Source organism: Micromys minutus, assembly GCF_963924665.1.
Source record: "Micromys minutus genome assembly, chromosome: 15".
NCBI lineage: Eukaryota > Metazoa > Chordata > Mammalia > Rodentia > Muridae > Micromys > Micromys minutus.
The window spans coordinates 16,330,017-16,351,306 of record NC_137984.1 but is presented as its reverse complement, the minus strand read 5'-3'; positions in this window follow the sequence as shown (position 1 = coordinate 16,351,306).

Here is a 21,290-nt window from a genome sequence, read left to right as displayed (position 1 = left end):
TATTGCACTCCATAAGAGTTTTATTCTCCATTCTAAGTAGGACAGAGGCATCCACATTTTGGTCTTCCTTCTCATTGAGCTTCATAAGGTCTTTGAATTATTTCTTGGGTATTCCAAGATTTGGGGGCTAGTACCTGCTTATCAGTGAGTGCAAACCATGTGTGTTCTTTTGCACCTACACCCTAGAAAAAGCAAGAAAGTAATTGTATTGCTTCCAAACAAAGGGAAAGATAACAGAAAGAAAGAAAGGAAATAAAAGCACACAAACATAATTCTACCTCTAACAAAAAAAATAACAGGAAACAACAATCACTATTCCTCAGTATATCTCAACATCAATGGAGTCAATTCTTCAATAAAAAGACATAGACTGAATATCAGACTAAATATGTAAACAAGACCCAACATTTTGCTGCATACAGTAAGCTCATCTTAGTGACAACGACAGGCACTGTCTCAGAGTAAAAGGCTGGCGAAATAAATTGCAAGCAAATGGTCCCAAGAAACAAGCTGGTGTAGCCATTCTAATATTGAATAAAATATATTTTCAACCAGAAGTTATCAAAAAAAAATAAGAAAGGACACTTTTTACTCATCAAAAGAAACATCTATCAAGATGAATTACAATCCTGAACATCTATGCTCTAAACACAAGAGTACCCACTTTCATAAAAGAAACTTTACTAAAGCTCATAGCATATATTGCACCACACACACAATAATAGTTGGAGATGTCAACACCCCATTCTCATCAGTGGACAAACCTTGGAAGCAGAAACTGAACAGAGACACAGTGAAACTAACAGAAGTTATGAAACAAATGGATTTAACATACATCTATAGAACATTTCATCCTAAAACAAAAGAATATACCTTCCCCACTCCTTATAATGTACTTTTCAGCCAATACTTGGAATTCCTTTTCTTGCAAATAAAGCATTCCCAGGGCATTAGAGCAGGGCATTGTTATATAATCTTCCTGTAAACTTCTATGTCATCTCAGAAGGTTTAAATAGCCCATTTCCCCTGTCCCCCATTAAACAAGCTACTACTCAATGAAGCCAGCTTCCTGAGATATCTGTTTCTACCCTTGCTCATCACCATCATCATCTCAGCTATCTCCGCCTCCCACTTCCTTCTCTCAAGGCCTTCTGCTGCATTTGCTGGCTGACCCAGGCCAGACATTAAGGCAAGCAGAGCCCAAATAGACATCTTTATATATTTTCATTTAATAACAATTAGTGGAAAAACTCATGAATTTGAAATAGAAAGAGAATATATAGGAGGGTTGGAAAGAGGAGGAGAAGGAAGAAATTCTGTAATTATGTTACAATCTCAAAAATAAAAGAAAAACATTAGACTTATTTTGCAGCTCTTATCTCCAAATTAATATGGGGGTCAACTTTCAGCTGTATTGGCATGTACTTTTATTATTTTAGTCTGGTGAACTTGTGTAGCTTATACCAAATTTACAAATATTTTCTACAGCATTGTTTATCCCAATGATACTGCTGAAGTCAGAAAACAAAAAAACAAAAATCTCTAGACTATCGCTGATCATTTCTGTTTATTTTAATAAGGTAGCCTCTTTTGTTTTTTCCTGTTAAAATACTAGAAGAAGAGATTGAGTCTAACATAGCTGGGTCTCTGTATCTGCAGAGGAAAAGATAGAGTACCGATTTTTACAATGAAAACTCTGAATCCATTCCAGTGTGAGAGAGGCAGTATATCACTGCTTTTCTATGTCTGCTCAGCACAGAGCTAAATTTCAAAGAGAGCTACCAGTGGGAACAAGAGGCAGATTACACTCTAAGCCTTGCTCTTTCTTTGGCTGTAAAATTCAACTTTATTGTAGAATTTCACTTAAGAGTCATCTGATGATGTGGAAGAATAATTTGAAATCAATTTTTGAGTTCTCAGTAGATGGTGATTGGAAATTCTCCTGATGTGTATCTTTCCCAAAGAAATTTTTTTTCTAGGCAAAGACTTATGATTTCTTTCATCTTTTGGAGGCTGGGAGTATAAAAACATAGCTGATATCTTAGTAAAGTTATGACTATTTGAATTTTATTTGTCCTCTTTCTCTCTAAAAAAATGTAATATCTCATGAGCGAGGAACAAACACTGGAGTTGAGAGACTAAATACAAGGAGTATGGGGAAAGCTTTCTTCTCAAAAGGCAGGACTTTGCCAAACAAAAGGGATATTTCTTCTCTAAGTGACTCTTGTCTCTTTGATTAACAAGTAAACTAAGAAGAGAAAAAATAGGTTGCCTGAAACTACTCTGACACGAAGCAGTGAAGTCTGAGGAAGGGATCCTCACTCTTGGAATCTGGAGGTTTGATTAAGTCTTTACCATAGTCCCAAGTATAAAAATGCCAAAGGAGAAAACACTGAATCTATTTGCAGCATTTTTGCAAATTTATACCAGAGTGCAATGAGATAAAATTCACTTAGGAAGGAATGTGTCACTTTTGCCATGTGAATTTAAGGTGCTTTCTGAACACTGCACATCCATATATAAGTGTTCATCAAGCATAAATCAAGTGTGTAGGGGAAAAAAAAACAAAACAAAACAAGATACATAAACCAATAATAAAGAAAGAAGCAGGTGAAAGTAGTGGAAAAAGAATTAAATTACTCACCAACATTGAGAAACTACCACAAAAATTATACTTATATCTTGATTACACACTCAAGTTTTATAAATCTAGGCATCACTAATGTATGAAACACCAGTAACTTCAGATGGAACTTGTATTGCAAAGTTTTAAAAACTGCAGTCACATAGTTTGACTTCTACATCTGAAAAACATTCTACATATTGGCAGGTCCATGAAACACAAATGTGACCAATTCAACGTAAGCAGAATTGTTGTTGATGATAGTTTCTTCATGGTAGAGATGGTTATGCAGTCTCATATCCATGCATTTTTTTGTAACTGTGTTTATTCAAAATTATCTTTTCTATCTGAAATTATCTTTGTGTTTGTTTATTTTGCAAACAGAAGGCTATACTTTATGAGCTTTTTTGTAAAAAAATGGTTTTAACACATATTTATATATGTTTGATGCATATACCTTTTAACTGTACTGTAAACTATAAATATAATAAGATGCATTCATAAAGCCTGACCAGAGATAAGATAGAAAGTACCTGAACTAAAGGACACAAAGGCATTTCAGTGCCTATGCACAGAAACAACATCAAAACCCTTGATCTAAGAGGAGACTTCACAGCTGACAAGCTGGGAGAACACTGGACTAGAATTCAAATCACACTTATAAATATACAGAAACTACTTTAAACATGTAAATTTTTCCAACATCAGAGAGTACCTCGAGTAAGATGTAGGTGAGAGTGGAGCAGATTTCAAAGTGAATATAGAGAAAAGGGGATAAAGTTAAGTTAACCATATTATTAGAATAGTTATTTATCACTGACAATTTTTAATAAATAAATTGCATTAATTTTAGTTACCTACTTATTTTGTCACTAAACCTTTTACTAATCACCTTTTATGAGGCCTCACTTCCTAGATCATAGGTTAGATACAAAAAAATGTAAATATTTAATAAGAGAATATGTTGGTATTCTAGTGCTCATATTTTACAAGTTCCATGAGAATTCAACGAAGGTACTTGTACTGTTACAGGAATCCTGCTGTGGACAGGATTAAAGCCATCTATACCTTAATATTCTCTCATACCTCCATATAATGAAAGGGAATTTATTACCTATAAACTTGATATGTGACCTGAATCTCAAAGTTCTGTAAAATATAACATATTAGTTAAGGCTAAAAATTATAAATTACATACACCATATCCTATATCCTTGGGACTATGAAAGGATTAAACTTCTTTTACTGAGTTAAGATAAACAATATATTGAACCCCACATTGTAGAGTGTTAATGTTCACAATTTTATGCTGATTTGTTAGAGTATAGCAAGCTTCCATATAACAAGAATTTAATATACATGAAAATACAACCTATATAGTATATTTATATTTCCATAATCTAAAACTCCTTCTTTTTGTTAGTAATTGAATAGCAACTAGATGGAAGATACCAGTTCAAATACTTTCATGATATGTTTGTGAGTGTATAGTATTATGTAATGAATTATCTAATACTTATTCACTTGCTAAAAGGAAGCATTGATTTTAGCACTTTTATACAAATTTTAAGCCAAACAGTAAGTTTCATTGTTTTTTCTTTTTTAATTACAACTTTATTTAAAGAAGAGAGATACATGTACAGATTTTTAAAAGCATTTTGGCAATTATTTTAGAGGTTTGATAGCATGAATTGAAATCCCACTAGTTACCATAAGCATAAAGTACATGTAGAACAGAATGTAACATGGAAAGAGTCAAAGTTTTATTGGTGTGTATAGATTAAACATAATGATCTTTGAATACCAAAATTTGCCACAAGGATATATTCCTAGCTCTTGGATTATTAATTATTTAAGGTCTATATGTACCACACTCTGAGAGGGTGCTATACACTTATTTTTTCCTAAGAAGGACTGAGGCTTTCACTATTTGGCCTTTGTTATTCTTGAGCTTCATATGGGCTGCAAGTTGTTTCTGGGGTATGTAGAGTTTTCTGGGGCTATTATCCAATTATCAGTAACTTCATATAATGTCTGATCTTTTGTGACTAGGTTACCTCATTCAAGATGATATTCTCTAGATGCATTCATTTTCCTAGGAATTTCATAAAGTCATTGTTTCTAATAGCTGAGTAGTACTCCATTGTGCAAATGTACCACAATTTCTGTATCCATTCATTTACTGAAGGACATCTGGGTTCTTTGCAGCTTCTGGCTATTATGAATATGGCTGCTATGAGAATGTTGAAGCATGTGTATGTTGGAGCGTCTCTGGGGTATAAGCCCAGAAGTGGAATAACTGGGTCTTCAGCTGAGCAATGTCCAAATTTCTGAGGAACTGCCAGACTGATTTCCAGAGTGGTTAAGTTTCATTGTTGATAAAGTGATGACATTAACATTGGCAATTTGAGAGTCCTTCTTCTACTCACAAAAATATCAGAAATGATAACTGGTTGAAAAACACTTGTTACTTCAAAGATAACTGGGTAAATCACAAAGTACAATGAGAATGTACTCACATTTTGATTAGTGAGTATGCATTTCCAAAATATAATAATGAAATCCATTTATATATTTTGGTATAAATCATTAATTAAATCAATGAGCTATATTTGGGAGCTTTAATAAACTAAAACCAATTTAAAATCTCCTAATGTTTTTGAAATCACATAATAGACTGTTAATATGTCCATCAAACTCAGCATAAGAAATATTGGACTTTGTCTGATTAATTTGGGGACAAATTAAGAATTGATATTAGTTGGTAATAGGTTTGATGGAGTCTTAGTGTTCCTGCTAGATTTTGAGATTAATTTGCTTTTGCTGCTTTTTTGAACTTAATTTCTACACACTCCCTATTTTGAAGCAGTAGTTTGTTCAGATGAACACTGAAGCCTTTAGTCTTATAATTTAAAACATATTTAGAACACTATCCTCTAAATGCATGGCTGCTACTACTCTCTTCAAATCGAAACAATCATGGTTGCTCTCTAGAAAATACCATGAAAGATGTTCACTCTCTCATAGTTGAGGAGCAGACATACAAAGCACAAAAGACACAGGAGACACTGGTCCCCTATGAAGATATGAGGTGGTTTTTCAATTGCTAGGGAAATTTTCTTGCCTTCACTCTCGTAAATTGCACTAATTAGAGTCAATATTTTGTGAAATCTATGTTTTTAAATGTTTAGGATAGGTGAGTAGAAAGGTTCAATAATCAAAAGATTCTGCAGAGGGTCAGACTTTGGTTCTCAGCATCCCTATGGTTAGCTTGAAGCCATTTGTTACTCCTGTCCCAGAGTATCAAGTACCAACTCATGTTCACATGTAAGAAAACACACAAACCTAATACAACAATAAACATAAAAACACTTTTGAAAAAGCCAATAGAGGTTGGGTGGGGAGACCCCTCATAGAAGAAAGGGAGAGGGGGGTAATAGGTGGTTATAGAAGGAAAACTGGTAAGGGGATACCATTTGAAATGTAAATAAATAAAATACCCAATTAAAAAATTTACAATAAAAACATTTACAATGGCCCTGCTATGGGTGTTAAGTTATAGAACTGAGCCTCTGCCATCGGAGGGTAGAACATTTCTGTAAATTTATGTGATATGGTTGTTATTCATATAATTGTGAGTGTCATGTTGTCTTGTATTGTCTCTGCTATGAATGACAACTCTTACAACTGAAGCTTCGCTGTATGTCTATCTACACAGAACTTGTTTGTGGAATGGAGAGTTTAAATTGAGAAATACACATATTACTATGTCTTCCAAGGAAGGTAAATGAAGGGCAGGATGACATGTAGGTGCTTGCTGGCTATTTCTTAGAGTTAGGGGAGCCTAAGAGAAGAGACTAAACTGAGCACACACAGGAAAGGTGAGCACAGAAGAAGAAGGTGAGGTAGAAAGAGGCCATGTATGAGACAGGAGGTGTTAGAGGCTCATTTTGTGAGACTAGAGAGTGAAGGATCAAATTCATTCATCAGGGACCAATTTTAATAGAGGTTTTAATTGATTTAATGCTGTTAGGTTGAGATTCATTCCCCTTAAGAATTTGAAATAAAAATATCACATATTATCTCATATATATATATATATATATATATATATATTATATACATATGTTACATATGAATAACAAAATTTTTCTATATAATAGTCTTAAAATGTTAGAGAGAAAAGGGTGGAGATAGTATTTTTGACTGGAAGTCTTCAAATAAAATTATAAATGAGAAAGAGTAGAATATTATACAAGAACAAATGTATCAGTCATAATGTAGGAGAGAAAATAACATGATGCAAAGGTATTTCTAACTTATATCAATGGCAGAGCTATAAGTTTGAAAGCAGAATTACAAACATTACAGATCAATAAGAATAGACTCTATTTGTTGCAAATGCACATTTAGCCTTGTGGATTGAATTCAACTAATTGAAAGTATAGGACACTTGCAAGATTTCCAGAGTATGATTTCAATCAGCCTTGACTTAAGCCTACCAGATGCTATAAGATGGGATAACACTAGCTCTGAAAGTTATTAAGTTGGTTGTCCTGGGTAAGAATTGTATTAGCTTGTACGTTTTAGCAGAAAGAAAACAGCAGAATGATTACCCAAGAGTCCCAGGTGACAGGTAATAATTGAAAAGAGAAACCATTGGCTTACAAAATGGTGACATAAAAACCATGTGTCACCCTAGCCAGAGGTGTTAGCAGTCACTATGCCATATCTTGAAAGTGACTGTGTAAATATGGCCTAGATGTGATAGGATCTGAAAAAACATCAGCATAAAAAGTATAATTCCCTCTACCTTCCATGATTGTAGATCAATCTGTACAGATGGGACCATAAATACATTTTTATAAAGCAATAAATATCAAAACTCACAGAAGATGTAGGTCAGAATATAATATAGGTTAAAATGCACTCAGGGGGATTCATATCTTGCCATCAGTACAATGTAGAAATTTAAGTTCTTCACAGAGCAGAAATAATGTGAAGAGATAAACCCAAGCTGACTTTGCTTTTATATTGGAACATGTTTTATGGAGAATGACAGGCATTTCTTTACTTAGTAAACAGGTAATAAGAGTATCAGGAAGTAATCTGGTCTACTGAGTATTAACACGTCTCTGTTCTCAAATGAAGGAAAGCTAAGCTCAGAAAGAAAAAGTTGGCTTTTCTAAGGCATTTATCTAAAGGGACAAGTATCGATATCAGACTGTCCTTGAGGCACTGAGTCCTGTACATTTACAAACCTTGAGTGCACTTCCATATCTGTCTCTCCACTGAAATCAATGGCTGTTAAAACATTCTGGAATATTTGTAATTTTAGAAAATATATGCCAGCTTTGTTTTAGAAAAATTACTAGTGAAATATTACGTTTCACTTACTCCCTTCATCCTTAGGCTTTGTCACTTTGGATTCAAAAGATCATACAGGAACATGGAAGATTTGGATGGTTGAACTGCATTTTACTACTAAAAATGTTCCTGAAATTTTGAGTGCAATTTATCTTTTCCTGGGTTATGAACTTTGTGTAAGTCTTGCATAACTCCTCTAAGGTTTCGTTTATGAATCTGTAGAGGGAGATATTATGTATGCCTGAGCAACTACTTGTGAACATTCCTTGGGATCACATATGTGAAAGTATTTTATTCATGCTAAATTCTCTCTTTCTTTATATATACAATATGTGTAGTATTTGCAGATATAAACATCTTTGTAAATTTTTAAATAGTAATATCATAAATTTACATTCAGAAGAATGCAAATCTGAATAAAATTGGATGTTGAAATACATTTAAGATGTAAAATAACAGTTGTTTAACAATATATTTCAGCCACAGAAATCAGTGGTATTCAGAAAAGATCTGAAAATAATGGAATACAATTGGTTTGCTTTCAAATGTGGCACAGATATATTTTCTTTTGGATATATTGCCTCAATTCACATTATCCAGTTATTCAGTAATTAAAATCAGTAAAAAGTAATTACATAAAACATATTACATGAATATGCTATATGTAAAGGAATTTATTTTAAGTAAAAAATCAGGAAAAGTCTGGCAGAGCAGTGACTGCCTATAATCTCAGGCAACATGTCTACAGAACAACAGGTCTATACCCACCTAGACTACCCGATTAAATGCTACCTTTTCATTATTTTATTGGAAATTCTCTAGTTACATTTCAGATGGTATCCCTTTCCCACAATCCCATCCCCCCTATCCCTCCCATTGCCTTCATGAAGGTGCTCCCTCTCCCAACCACCCTGTTCCATTTCAGCACCTTAGCATTCCCCTACTCTGGGAAAATGAGCCTTTGCTGGACCAGATGCCCTCCTCCCACTGATGCCAGACAATGCCCTCCTCTGCAGCATATGTACCTCAGGCATAGGTCTTTCCATGAGAACTTGTTTGTTGGTGTTTTAGTCTCTGGGAGGTGTTGTGGGATTGGATAGTTGATAATTTTGTTCTTCCCTTTCAGCTCCTTCATTAGAGTCCTCCTATTCAGTCTGATGGCTAGCTGCAAGCATCCTCCTCTGTATTTGTATGGTTCTGACAGAGCCTCTGAGGAGGCACCCATATCAGATTCTTGTCAGTAAGCACTACTTGGTGTCAGCAATAGTGCTTGGGTTTACTGGGTACATATGGGAAGTATCCTCAGGTGATGCGGTCTCTGGATGATCTTTTCTCTAATCTCTGCTCCTTTATTTGTCCCAGTTACTTCCTTGAATGAACATTTTGTTCCTCCTTTTAAGAAAGACTAAGGCATCTACTTTCTGGCCTGCCTTCTCTTTGAGCTTCATAAGTTCTGTGGATGGTTTCTTGGGTATTCCAAGCTTTTTGAGCTAGTATCCACTTAAATGTGAGTACATACTTTGAGTGTTCTTTTGTGACTGTATTAACTCACTCAGCATTATAGCTTCAAGTTCCATCTATTTGCCGAAGAATTTCATGAACTTGTTTTTAATAGCTGAGTAGTACTCCATTGTGTGTATGCACCACAATTTCTGAATCCATTTCTCTGTTGAGGGACATCTGCATTGTTTCCAGCTTCTTGTTATTATAAATAAGGCTGCTACAAACATTGCTGAGCATGTGTCCTTGTTAGATATTGGACCCATTTCTGGGTATATGACCAGGAATGATAAAGCTGGGTCCTCAGGTAGTACTATGTACAATTTTCAGATGAACCGCCAGACTGATTTCCAAAGTGGTTGTGCCAGTTTATAATCCTACCAACAGTGGAGGAGTGTTCCTGTTTCTCTACATCCTCACCAGCATCTGCTGTCACCTGAGTTTTTTATCTTAACCATTCTGACTGGTATGAGGTAGAGTCTCAGGGTTGTTTTGATTTGCATTTCCATGATGACTAGGGATGTTGAGAATTTCTACACGTGCTTAAATGCTATCTTCACCAAAACAAAATGTCAATTCAATTCTAAAATTTAGAGATTTTAAAGAAGTTATAAGATATAACCTGAATATGCAACTTTTTAAAAAAGATTTGTTTATCTTGTGTATGAGTACACTGCTGCTGTCCTCAGACTCACCAGAAGTGGGCATCAGATCACATCACAGGTGGTTGTGAGCCACCATTTGGTTGCTGGGAATTGAACTCAGGACCTCTGGAAGAGCAGTTAGTGTTCCTAACTTCTGAGCCATCTATCCAGCCCCAATATGCAACTTTTTAAAGACATATTTGCATATCTCCTCTTAAAATGACTGAATATCTACTTTAAACAAAACTTATAGAACAGTAGAACAATATGTTAAATATATCAAATATATTGTTCCTGGATCTAAAACAGACAGACACATAAAGAAATGGAATGAAGAGATGAGTGTTCAGTGAAGATGAAAGATAAATTCAGTTATCATTAGGCTTCTTACAGAATTTAGACATATTACTTTATATGGATACAATCCTTGGATATATAATTTGGATATATCATTAACAATATGGTTTCTGTGCTTTGTTATCAGAACTTAGTAACTGACTTTTCTGTGAAGGTAAATGTTAAAAATTACATAGGTAAAATATTTACAATTATTGATATCTATTTCTATGTAAATATAAACTCTAGTGTCTGTTAATCAAAGCTATTTCTCAAAATACAAACTTCTCCCTTGTATAATAATCTCATCATCAACTTGGTGATTTCTAGTTTATAATTAATTTTTAAAAAATAAATTCTATTTTGCTGGGTCAATATTTTAATGTATTCTCTTATAAATATTATTCTGTCATGTATGTATATTATTGAGACAAGCATTATGAGTACTAATAGACATAAAATAATACAGGTCTTTTGAAATATAATGATTTTTCAAATTTTGTTTATAATACCTTACGTCTCCTCTTTTACTGTGTAAACATGAACAGATTTACAATGTTTCTTTAAAAGATGCCAAAAATATGAATTTTATGATAACGTGTATTTCTGTGTGTGCATGTCTGTTTGTAAGTGTATAAATTCTAGTGAACAAAATTTTAAGAGCTTAACATTAACTTGTGTGTGTATATATTTATCCTAATATTAATCTGGTATCATTGTGCTTAGTGTACCTTGACTATACACCATAAATTGAATTCAAATAATTGAATTGTGAAAGGTAGAAAATTCTGACTAGATTGGAAAATAGATGAATTCATTGATGGTATTTGAAGTCTTTAGAAAATGGTAAGTTAGGAAAGTCAAGGATTTACAAGAGTATTATATTACTGTATAATGATTATTCATCTATCTGAGAGATAGATTTTATACAGTGTTTCATTTAGATAAATTTTAATTTAATAAATTATTAATATATTTAATTGAAGCATTTTTAACAATTTAAATATTAAAATATATGTTAGCTCTTATCTGGATGTGTACACTATATGGACAGACAGATACATGAAATAATGAATGATTGAGAGTTAATAACAGATAGATAGAACCAGTAAGTATTAAAAATAATTAATGAATAGAGCATAACTGAAATCATAATGAACAAAAATGTTCAAAGGTACTGTAATAATTAGAATGTGAAGAGGCAAGAAGCAGTGTGAAGGAGTTGTGATAGGAGAGAAATAAACTCATCAGAAGAAACGAACATAAAAGGTGCTGCATAGAAAACCTTCCTAGAGATGACGGTCTGTTCCATGCCTTAAGGGGGTACTTTTGGTAATTTGTTACAGTACAATATGGGAAGTGGGTAGGGTGGTGCAGACCTGTCCTATAATGCAGAAGAGCAGAACTCATTTATGAACAAAGGAATAACTCAGATATTAACAAATAAAGTGTGTCCAAGAATATTGTATACCTCAAAAGTAAAACAAAAAGATAACACAAATGCTTTCCATTATCTTAACTATATCAGTCCCAGCATTTTATTTGATGTGTGACACCCTCTCTGTGTATGCATGTTTGCATGTGTGTATATGACACCAATATTTTCTTAATCCTTCACAGTAATACAACATATACATATATAATTATACAATACTATATATATATATATGTATATATATATATATGTGTGTATATATATATATATATATATATATATATATATATATATATATATATATATATATATATATTAGCTATGGTTGCTGTGCTGTAAATTTAACTGCTAGAAATTATTCACATTGCATAGTTAATGTAGCAGAGGATGCCCTTGCCTGACAGCAACAGGAGGAGAGGCCCGTGGTCCAGGGGAGAATTGATGCCCTAGTGTAGGGTTATGCTGGAGCGGAGGGGTGGGAGAGTGAGGGTGGGTGGGGGAGCGCTTTCATACAGGCAAAGGGAGAGGGAGGGTGGATGTGGGTTGTAGGGTAACCCTGAAGTGAGATATCATTTAAGCTGTAAATGAATGAAGTAATTAATAAAAATAGCAAAAGGAAATTAAAACTTCTAGCCTTTGACATATATGTCTGATCCAACATTGATAATTTCTAGTATATTCTGTTACTACTTTACTTCTTTTAAATTCTACAACTAACGGAGCCTGAGAGGATTTTATATTTATGTGTCTGGAAAATTTTCTTCTGAGCAATATACAATCTGGATAAACATTTCATCTGCCATCACAGATATCATTTTTTTCCCACAGGACACACCGTCTTCCATGCCATGTATTTTATATCAGTAAGACCTTGTATCCTACACCACAGTATGAACCTTTATAATATGAGGTTTGGGTTACTTAATAAGTATATGACATCTGATGCATCCAAAGAAGCAAGAAGAAATATATTTTCAAGGCTAGTCATGTTTCAAAAATTTTTGGGGTAGTGCTCGATATAGCTTTTTTTTCCTTGAGAAGTTTCCCAACAAGTATGGACTGGATTGTTACTAAGTCTCCTCTGTCTGAGGCTTTGTGAACAATACTGTTTAGGTAAAATGGAATTGATACAAATCTTGGAATGCCCATCTCCCATACCCTAAAGAATAAGAAAATAAAAAAAAATCTATCATTGAGCAGGGCAAGTATCATCTCCTCTTAAAATATGTCATTGTCTGTTTATAATCGAAGACTGACTGAGTTTTTAGACATTGAAATGCCTCTGAACTTATTTTATTTCAATTTTTGAGCAATATTTGAAACAGCCAAAATTTTCTGATACATGTGGATCACAACTTGGTATTGTAGAAATGCAAGTAAAAGAATCAGGATGCTTGCTAGACTACATGTGCATTAGCTAAGTCTTAGAAGCAATCCTTCTTTGATCTCATACATCACTAATAACCAGGGTAACTAGAATCGTGATCTAGGTTATTGTGTCAGGCAAGCATGGTCCTTCTGCTTATGAACAGTAGTATGGTCCTTGGGACATATTCTTGTTTTGGCTCAAAAAATACCACACCACTGTTGTCAGTCAATGAGTTAAACGGATCTGAAGAGATAGGTCTCAATCTAGTCTAAAGAATATGAACAGGTGTTAGCTTTGCTAAACCTAGACCCTATTCATATTGATTTAAAAAAATAAGAAATCTATGGATATTTCCAGGAATAAATATTGGTTCTAATTAATATAATGATGCAGAATCTGTAATAAAAATTGTTTGTATTTTCAAATAATTGGAATTAGAATAAATCAATTCAAAATGTCTTATAAAATAAATTTTAAATGAATACTGCACAAAGTATACAAATAATTTTTAGAAGATAAATATTGCCAATAAAATATAGATTAATTATATCAATAAATGGAAGATAACATTAGAGCTATGGATTAGAATAAATATAATATCAATACTTTTATATTTTAAATATATCACAAGGAATTATTGCTAGTAATTATTATGTAGATATTGGCAATTTTTTTCAAGTTCCTATTGACTGTTAGAAATCTTTAGCACCTTGAGAAATATAGAATTTAATATACTCAGCTCCCATTAAGTTAAAATCTACATCAAGTATTATAGTGTTTTGTTTTTTTTTTTTTTTTTTCTGAGACAGGGTTTCTCCACATAGCCCTGACTGTCCTCTAACTCACTCTGTAAACCAGCTTGACTTTGAACTCACAGAGGCAGAGGTCTGCCTGCTTCTGCCCCCTAGAGTAAGAATTGCAATCTTATAGTACAAACTAAACTTAGAAGCATTTGAAACTGAATTGATCTAAAAATACACCACATTTTTCTAATTAAACAATTAATACATAATACTGAACTAACAGTTTATCCACATAGAAATATGCATGGAAGTGTAGAGAGATGCTTCAGTGAGTAAGAACACTTGATGATCTTATAAGGGATCTTTGATTGGTTGCTCAAACCCAAATCTTACTGTTGTTCAAGAAGATCCCATACCGTTTCTGACCCCTTTGGTGTGAGCATAAGTGTGGAATATGTAAATACCCAGGAAACACTCATAAATATAAAATAAAAAGGAAAAGTCTAAGAACAAGCAATTCGGAGGGTGTATCTTTATTTCTATGTTACTTTCTCAAGCCACCATCTTCATGAGCTTAATATTACATAGAGAGTAACCAATGGTAAATAGAATTTTTATCTTCATAATAATTGTTAACTTCATATTTTGTTCATGTAGAATTTTGTGTTTAGTTTATTCAGTTTTGAGAGAGAATTCACTCTATATTTCAATCTAGCCTGGCACTTGTACCTCAGCCTCTAAAATATTAAGATTTAAGCAGTGTGCTTGTTAGTCTTACATCAATGTGACACACAAATTAGAGTTCTGTGAAAGTAAGGAGCCTTGATTGAAAAAAAAATGCTTCTATAACATCTAATTATAAGGCATTTTCTTGATTGGTGATTGATGGAGGAGGAGCCCATTCATTGTTAGTGGTTCCGTCCCTGGACTGTTGGTCCTACATTATATAAGAAAACATGTTGAAGGAGTCATGTTGGACAAGCCAATAAACTGTACTCCTCCATAACTTATGAATCAGATCCTGCTCCTGGTTACTTCCCTGCTTGAATTTCTGTACTGACTTTATTTTTGATTATCAACAAGGTGAAAGGCTAACCCCAATAAATCCTTTTTTCTTTACCTTGCCTTTAGATCATGGCATTTTATCACAGCAATAGAAATACTAACACAAGCAATACCAGAGAAGTAGGTTATTGTTGTGACAGACCTTACCATATTTGGGCAAGTATTGTGGGAACATTTTGGCATATTGGGCTAGAAAAACCATAGTTTTCAGAGAACTCAATGGGATGTTTGGTAGGAACTTAGAATATAAGAATTTGATCTGGCTTGTGAAGTTTCAGAGGGGCCTTTAAATACTCTTTATCTGGGCTAGTAAATTTTGGGTATTAAGATTCTGACATTATGGTCAACTGAAGCTTAAGAGTCATCCCTTATTAACAAGGGACTGGTAATATTAAAGGGAAATACTTGTGTTAGTGGGACAATTAATGCTCATTGGCTGGAGCTAAGAAATTTGTGGTGATTAAAATGAGTCCAGTGACACTGGCTTGAAAATTTCTGGAAAATGTTTTCTCAGTATCAATACACAGAAATTCTGCTCTAGAACCAGCAGAGGTTGTATCTCATGCTTGGAAGTTCAATTTGGTAATGTAACAGCCATCCTGCTGGTAGTGGTTTTAAAGGCATGAATAGGTGATGGTGTTGGCATTGGTGCTCAGTACTCTATGATAGGGCAGGAGTCTCAGAAGAAAGCCCAGGAGAAGCTATTGGATAAAGTGAAACACAGTTGCAGCAAGAGACTCCAGCCATTTTGGAAATGCTAGTACAATGAGATGCACACCAAGAACATTGGAGGTAGAAGAGAAATCCTCTGAGCCAAGGGGACAACCTGTATGTGTTGCAGAGTGCGGAGCTGGAGAACTGACAAAGCAATTTGGAAAACCATAGAAGATAACTAGATATTGAGTTATATACACTGTTGGAGTTGAACTTTGCTCTGTTCATATTTTAATTTTTTTCCTACTTTTTTGTTCTTGAAGAATATATTTAACTTCACTTTGATGTTTATAGGAAAACATTTGGGCCTTTAAAACAGATTTTGGAGAGAAACTGGATATTTTAAAGAGACTAAGATTTTAATGTGTTTGAATTTGTAAAACCTGTGGTAATTTTAAAATTGTAATATTTTATATTGTGATATTAATATTAACATGCCACCTTGGGGATTAATGAAAAAAAATGTTTGACTTAATAGTAAAATGTTTGTGTGTCAAGTTGGCAAAGGGTAAATTTTACTGGCTACTTTTCTTTCAATGTGGCATAAGCTAGAGTCATCAGAGAGAAGAGCACCTCAGATGAGAAATTGTCTCCATAAAATTGGTCTGAGGACAAACGTGTAGATTATTTTCTTTTTTTCTTTCTTTTTCTTTTTGGGTAGTATTTAGAATTTTAATTGACTATCTCTCTCCAGTTCTGCCCTCCTACATTGCCTGGTCTGATTCCTCCTCCTCTGTCTCTAAGAGGATGTATGCACATGCTCTTTCTCAAGAGTTAAGTGCTTCTTTTCTCATTAAAGCCAGAATAGGCAACGCTCTGCCATGAATGTGTTCATGGCCTCAGACCAACCAGTTTATGCTGCCTGGTTGGTGGCTTAGTGTCTGAGAGATCTCAGAGGTCCAGGTTTGTTGAGATTCCTGGTGTTCCTATGGAGTCACTCTTCTCTTCAGCATCTTCCAGCCTTTTCCTAATTCAACCTCATGGGTCTCTGACTTCAGGCCATTGGTTGGATGTATCTGATTCTGTCTCAGTCAGCTGCTCGTTGGGTCTCTTAGAGGGCAGCCATGATAGACTCCTGCTTCTAAGCACAAGCTTGTATTACATCAGAAATAGTGTCAGGCCTTGGAACTTCCCCTTGAGATACTTATCAATTTGGGCATGTCTCTGGACTTCACCTCCCTCAGTCTCTCCTCCATTTTGTCATTGGAATTCTTTTATACAGGGACAATTCTAAGTCAGAGTTTTTGACTGAGGAATGGCAACCCCCTCTTTCACTTAATTTCATGTCATTCTGCTGGAAGTGGGCTCTTCAATTTCCCTCTCCCCACTTTTGGGCATTTCATTTAAGGTTCCTTCCCTTGAGTCTTGTGATTCTCTCAATTGTAGGATCTCTGGTACATTCAGTGGGGACCCCAATCATCCTGAGGTTGTATACTTCTATTCATTGTGCTGACTTCACTCCTGGTTTCCTCCCAATATCTGATTATTTTACCCTTTTCCCTGCCCCTCCCTCTTCTCTCTCTGACTGAGTTCCTTTCTCCCTCTGCCCTATAGTTTCTTCTCTTTCCTAGAGGGACTGAAGCATCCTAATTTGGTCTCTATGGATTGTTAACCTTTTTGAGTACTATGGATTGTTTACTGGGTATTCTGTACATTTTTAGCCTATATCCACTTATTAGTGAGTACACATACCATGTCATTTTAAATATGAGATACCTCCTTCAAGATGATATATTTTAGTTCTATTAATTTTCTTGTAATTCTCATGATGTGTCATTCTTAGTAGCTAAGTATTCCATTTTGTCAATGAATAACATTTTCTATATTAGTCCTTCTATTGTAAGATAGCTGGGTGGTTTCAACTGTCTGACTATTACAGGTAAGGCTGCTATGAACATAGTGGAGCATATGCCTTTGTGGTATGGTGGGCATAATTTGGATATAAGCCCAGAAGTAGTATATCTGGGTGTTCAGGTACATTTATTTCTAATTTGTTGAACAACCTCCAGATTGATATCTAGAGTGGTTGTACCAGTTTACAATCCCACCAGCAATGAAAGAGTGTTCCTTTTTCTCTGCATTATCAACAACATATACTGTCACCTGAGTTTTTGTTCTTGGCCATTCTGATAGGCGTAAGGTGGTATGTCAGGGTCGTTTTGACTTGCCTTTCTGTGATCACTAAGGGCTTTGAACATTTTTATTATGCTTCTCAGTCATTCAACAATTCTCTGTTGTGAGTTCCTTATTAAGTTCTATACCCCATTTTTGATTGGGTTGTTTGGTTTTTTTGGAGATGAGCTTTTAGAGTTATTTGTATATTTTGGATATTAGTCCTCTATCTGAAGTGGGGTTAATGAATTTTTCCCAATCTGTAGGTTGCTTGTTTGTCCTATTGACTGTGTCCTTTTCCTTATAGAAGGTTACCAATTTCATGAGGCCTCATTTATCAGTAAATTACTGATCTTAGACCCTGAGCCAATGGAGTTCTAAAATCCACCCCTCTCTTAGCTCATGAGTTCAAGGCTCTTTCCCACTTTCTATTCTCTTAAATTCAGTGTATCTGGTTTTATGTTGAGGTTTTTGATCCACTTGGACTTGAGATTTGTGCAAGGTAACAAATGTGAGTCTATTTTCATTTTTCTACATACCAGTTGACATTTAAACCATCACCATTTATTGAAGATGTTTTCTTCTGATCATTATATATTTGTGGCTTCTTTGTGAAAGATCAGGTGTTTATAAATCTGTGACTTTTTTCTGGAACTTCAATTCTATTCTTGATTAAGCTGTTTGCATCTGTACCAATAACAATACTGTGTAGTACTTTTTTTTCTTTTTGTAATGCTACATTTTAATGTTATAAACGTTTAAGGTTATTTATGACATCCTATCAGCATTTTTCAAAGTATTCATTATTTTTTTAATAAATTGGACATCTTTATTAAAAAAAACAGTTTAACACAATTACTGTGTAGTATAGCTTGAAATAAGAGGTGGTGAGTCCCCCAGAAGCTTTTTTATTGTTAAGAATTGTTTTTAGTATCCTGGGTTTTTTGTTTCTCCATTTGAAATTGAGAATTACCCTTTCCATGTCTTTGAAGAAATGTGTTGTGATTTTGATGGGGATTGCATTGAATCTGTAGATTGCTTTTGGTAGGATGGCCACTTTTACAATAAAAATCCTACCAATTTGCAAACAGGAAAGATCTCTCCATTTTCTGAGGGCTTCTTAAATTTCTTTTTCGAGAGACTTGAAATTCTTGTCATACAAATCTTTTTCTTGTTTGGTTATAGTAACCCTATGATAAATTTTATTATTTGTGACCATTATGAAGAGTGTTGTTGCCCTACTTTTTATCAGTCCATTTGTCATTTGTATGCAAGAAGGCTACTTTTTTAAAGTTAATTTTATATTGAGTCACTTTGCTGAAGTTCTATATCAGCTATAGAAGTTATCTGGTAGATATTTTGGGTTTGCTTATGAATACTATGATATCACCTGCAAATAGTAATATCTTGACTTTTTCTTTTCCATTTTTCCACTTGATCTTCTTTTTGTTGTCTTATTTCTCTGGCTAGAACTTTAAATACTATAATGAATAGATACAGGGAGAGTACACAACCCTGTCTTGTCCCTGATCTTTATGGAATTGCTTCAAGTATCTCTCCATTTAATTTCATATTGGTTCTTGGTTTGTAATATATTGTCTTTGTTATATTTATTTAGGTATGGGCCTTGAATTACTGACCTCCCCAATACTTTTAACATGAACAAGTGTGGTCAAATGTGTTTTTAGCATCTTTTGAGATGAACATGTGATTCTTTTCTTTGCATATTTTAGATACTGAATTACATTAATAAATTTTCAAATAACAATCACCCTTGCATCCATGATATGAAGTCTACTTGGTCATGGTGAATGACCATTTTGATGTGTCCTTGGATGCAGCTTGTGATGATTTAATTTAATATATTTGGATCAGTATTTATAAGCAAAATTGGTCTGAATTTATGTCTTTGTTCGATCTCTGTGTGTCTTTTGTTTTCAGAGTAATTGTATTATAGATTGAATTAGTTAATGTTCCTTCTGTTTCTATTTCATTGAATAGTTTGAGGAGTGTTGGTATTAGCTCTTCTTTGAGGATCTAGTAGAATTCTGAACTAAAACCATCTAGCATTTAACTTCTTTTGGTTAGGAGATTTTTAATGACTATTTATTTAGGGTATATAGACCTGTTTACTTGAGTCTCATTTTGTGACCAATTATATAGCCAATTTTGGAAATATTTCATGAGGTGCTGCAAAGAAGGTATATTCTTTGGTTTTAGGATGAAATAATTTGTTTCTAGTTTCTGTTTCAATGGCCTGTCCATTATTGAGAGTTAGGCGTTGAAACCTTCCACTACTATTATGTGGGGTTCAATGTGTTTTTTGAGTATGAGTAAAGTTTCTTTTATGAATATGGCTGCCATTGCATTTGGGGAATAGATATTTACAATCAAGACTTTCTTTGTTGATATTTTCTTTGATGAATATAAAGTGTCCTTTCTCTTCTTACTTGGTAACTTTTGGTTGAAAATCTATTTTTTTAGATATCAGGATGGTAACCCCTGCTTGTTTTTTTGGGACAATTTGTTTGGAAAACCTTTTTTAAGCCTTTAACTCTGAGATAGTATCTGTCTTTGTAATTGTGGTATGTTCCTTGTATGCAGCAAAATGTTGGATTCTGCTTCAGTGTCCAGTTTGTTAGCTTATGTCTTTTTAGTATGAAATAGAGACTTTTGATATTGAGAGATACTAAAAACATGCTAGTTCCTTTTTTGTTTGTTGTTGTAGGTGGCATCACATGTATATGATTCTCTCCTTTTGTTTTGTTGTAAGATAATTATTATATTGGTTTTCTTTTTTTTGGTGAAGGTGTCCTCGTTATGTTGGTTTTTCTTTCTAGAATTCTCTGCAAGGTTGAATTGGTAGAAAAGTATTGTTTAAATTTGGTTTTGTAATGGAATATTTTGGTTTCTCCATCTATGATGATTGAGAATTTTATAGCATATAGTAGCCTGGGTTGGCATTTTTGTTCTCTTAGGGTCTGCATGACATCTGTCCAAGCTCTTCTGGCTTTTACGTATTCTGCTGATATGCTAGCTTAGGGGGATGCTGTAGTTTTTGGGTGGAAAATGGTGGGTGTGTGGGAGAGCATTTTCAGAGAGGTAAAGTGGAAGGCAAAGTGCGCAGATAAGGGATGAGAATTTATAGAGGGTTAACTGGGAAGTGAGGTATTATTTGAGATGTAAATAAATAAAATGATTAATAAAAATTTAATCTCTCCATTGGAATGGAAGTGTTGAGATATTTGAGAGGTGTCTAAAATGAATATGGAATATGTTAATAATAAATTATATAAAATTTGCCTATTATTAATCAAAGTATTTAAAAGTGCTCAAAAGAAAGAAAGAACAGAACAGATAAAGCAAGTTGAGGTAGCCAATT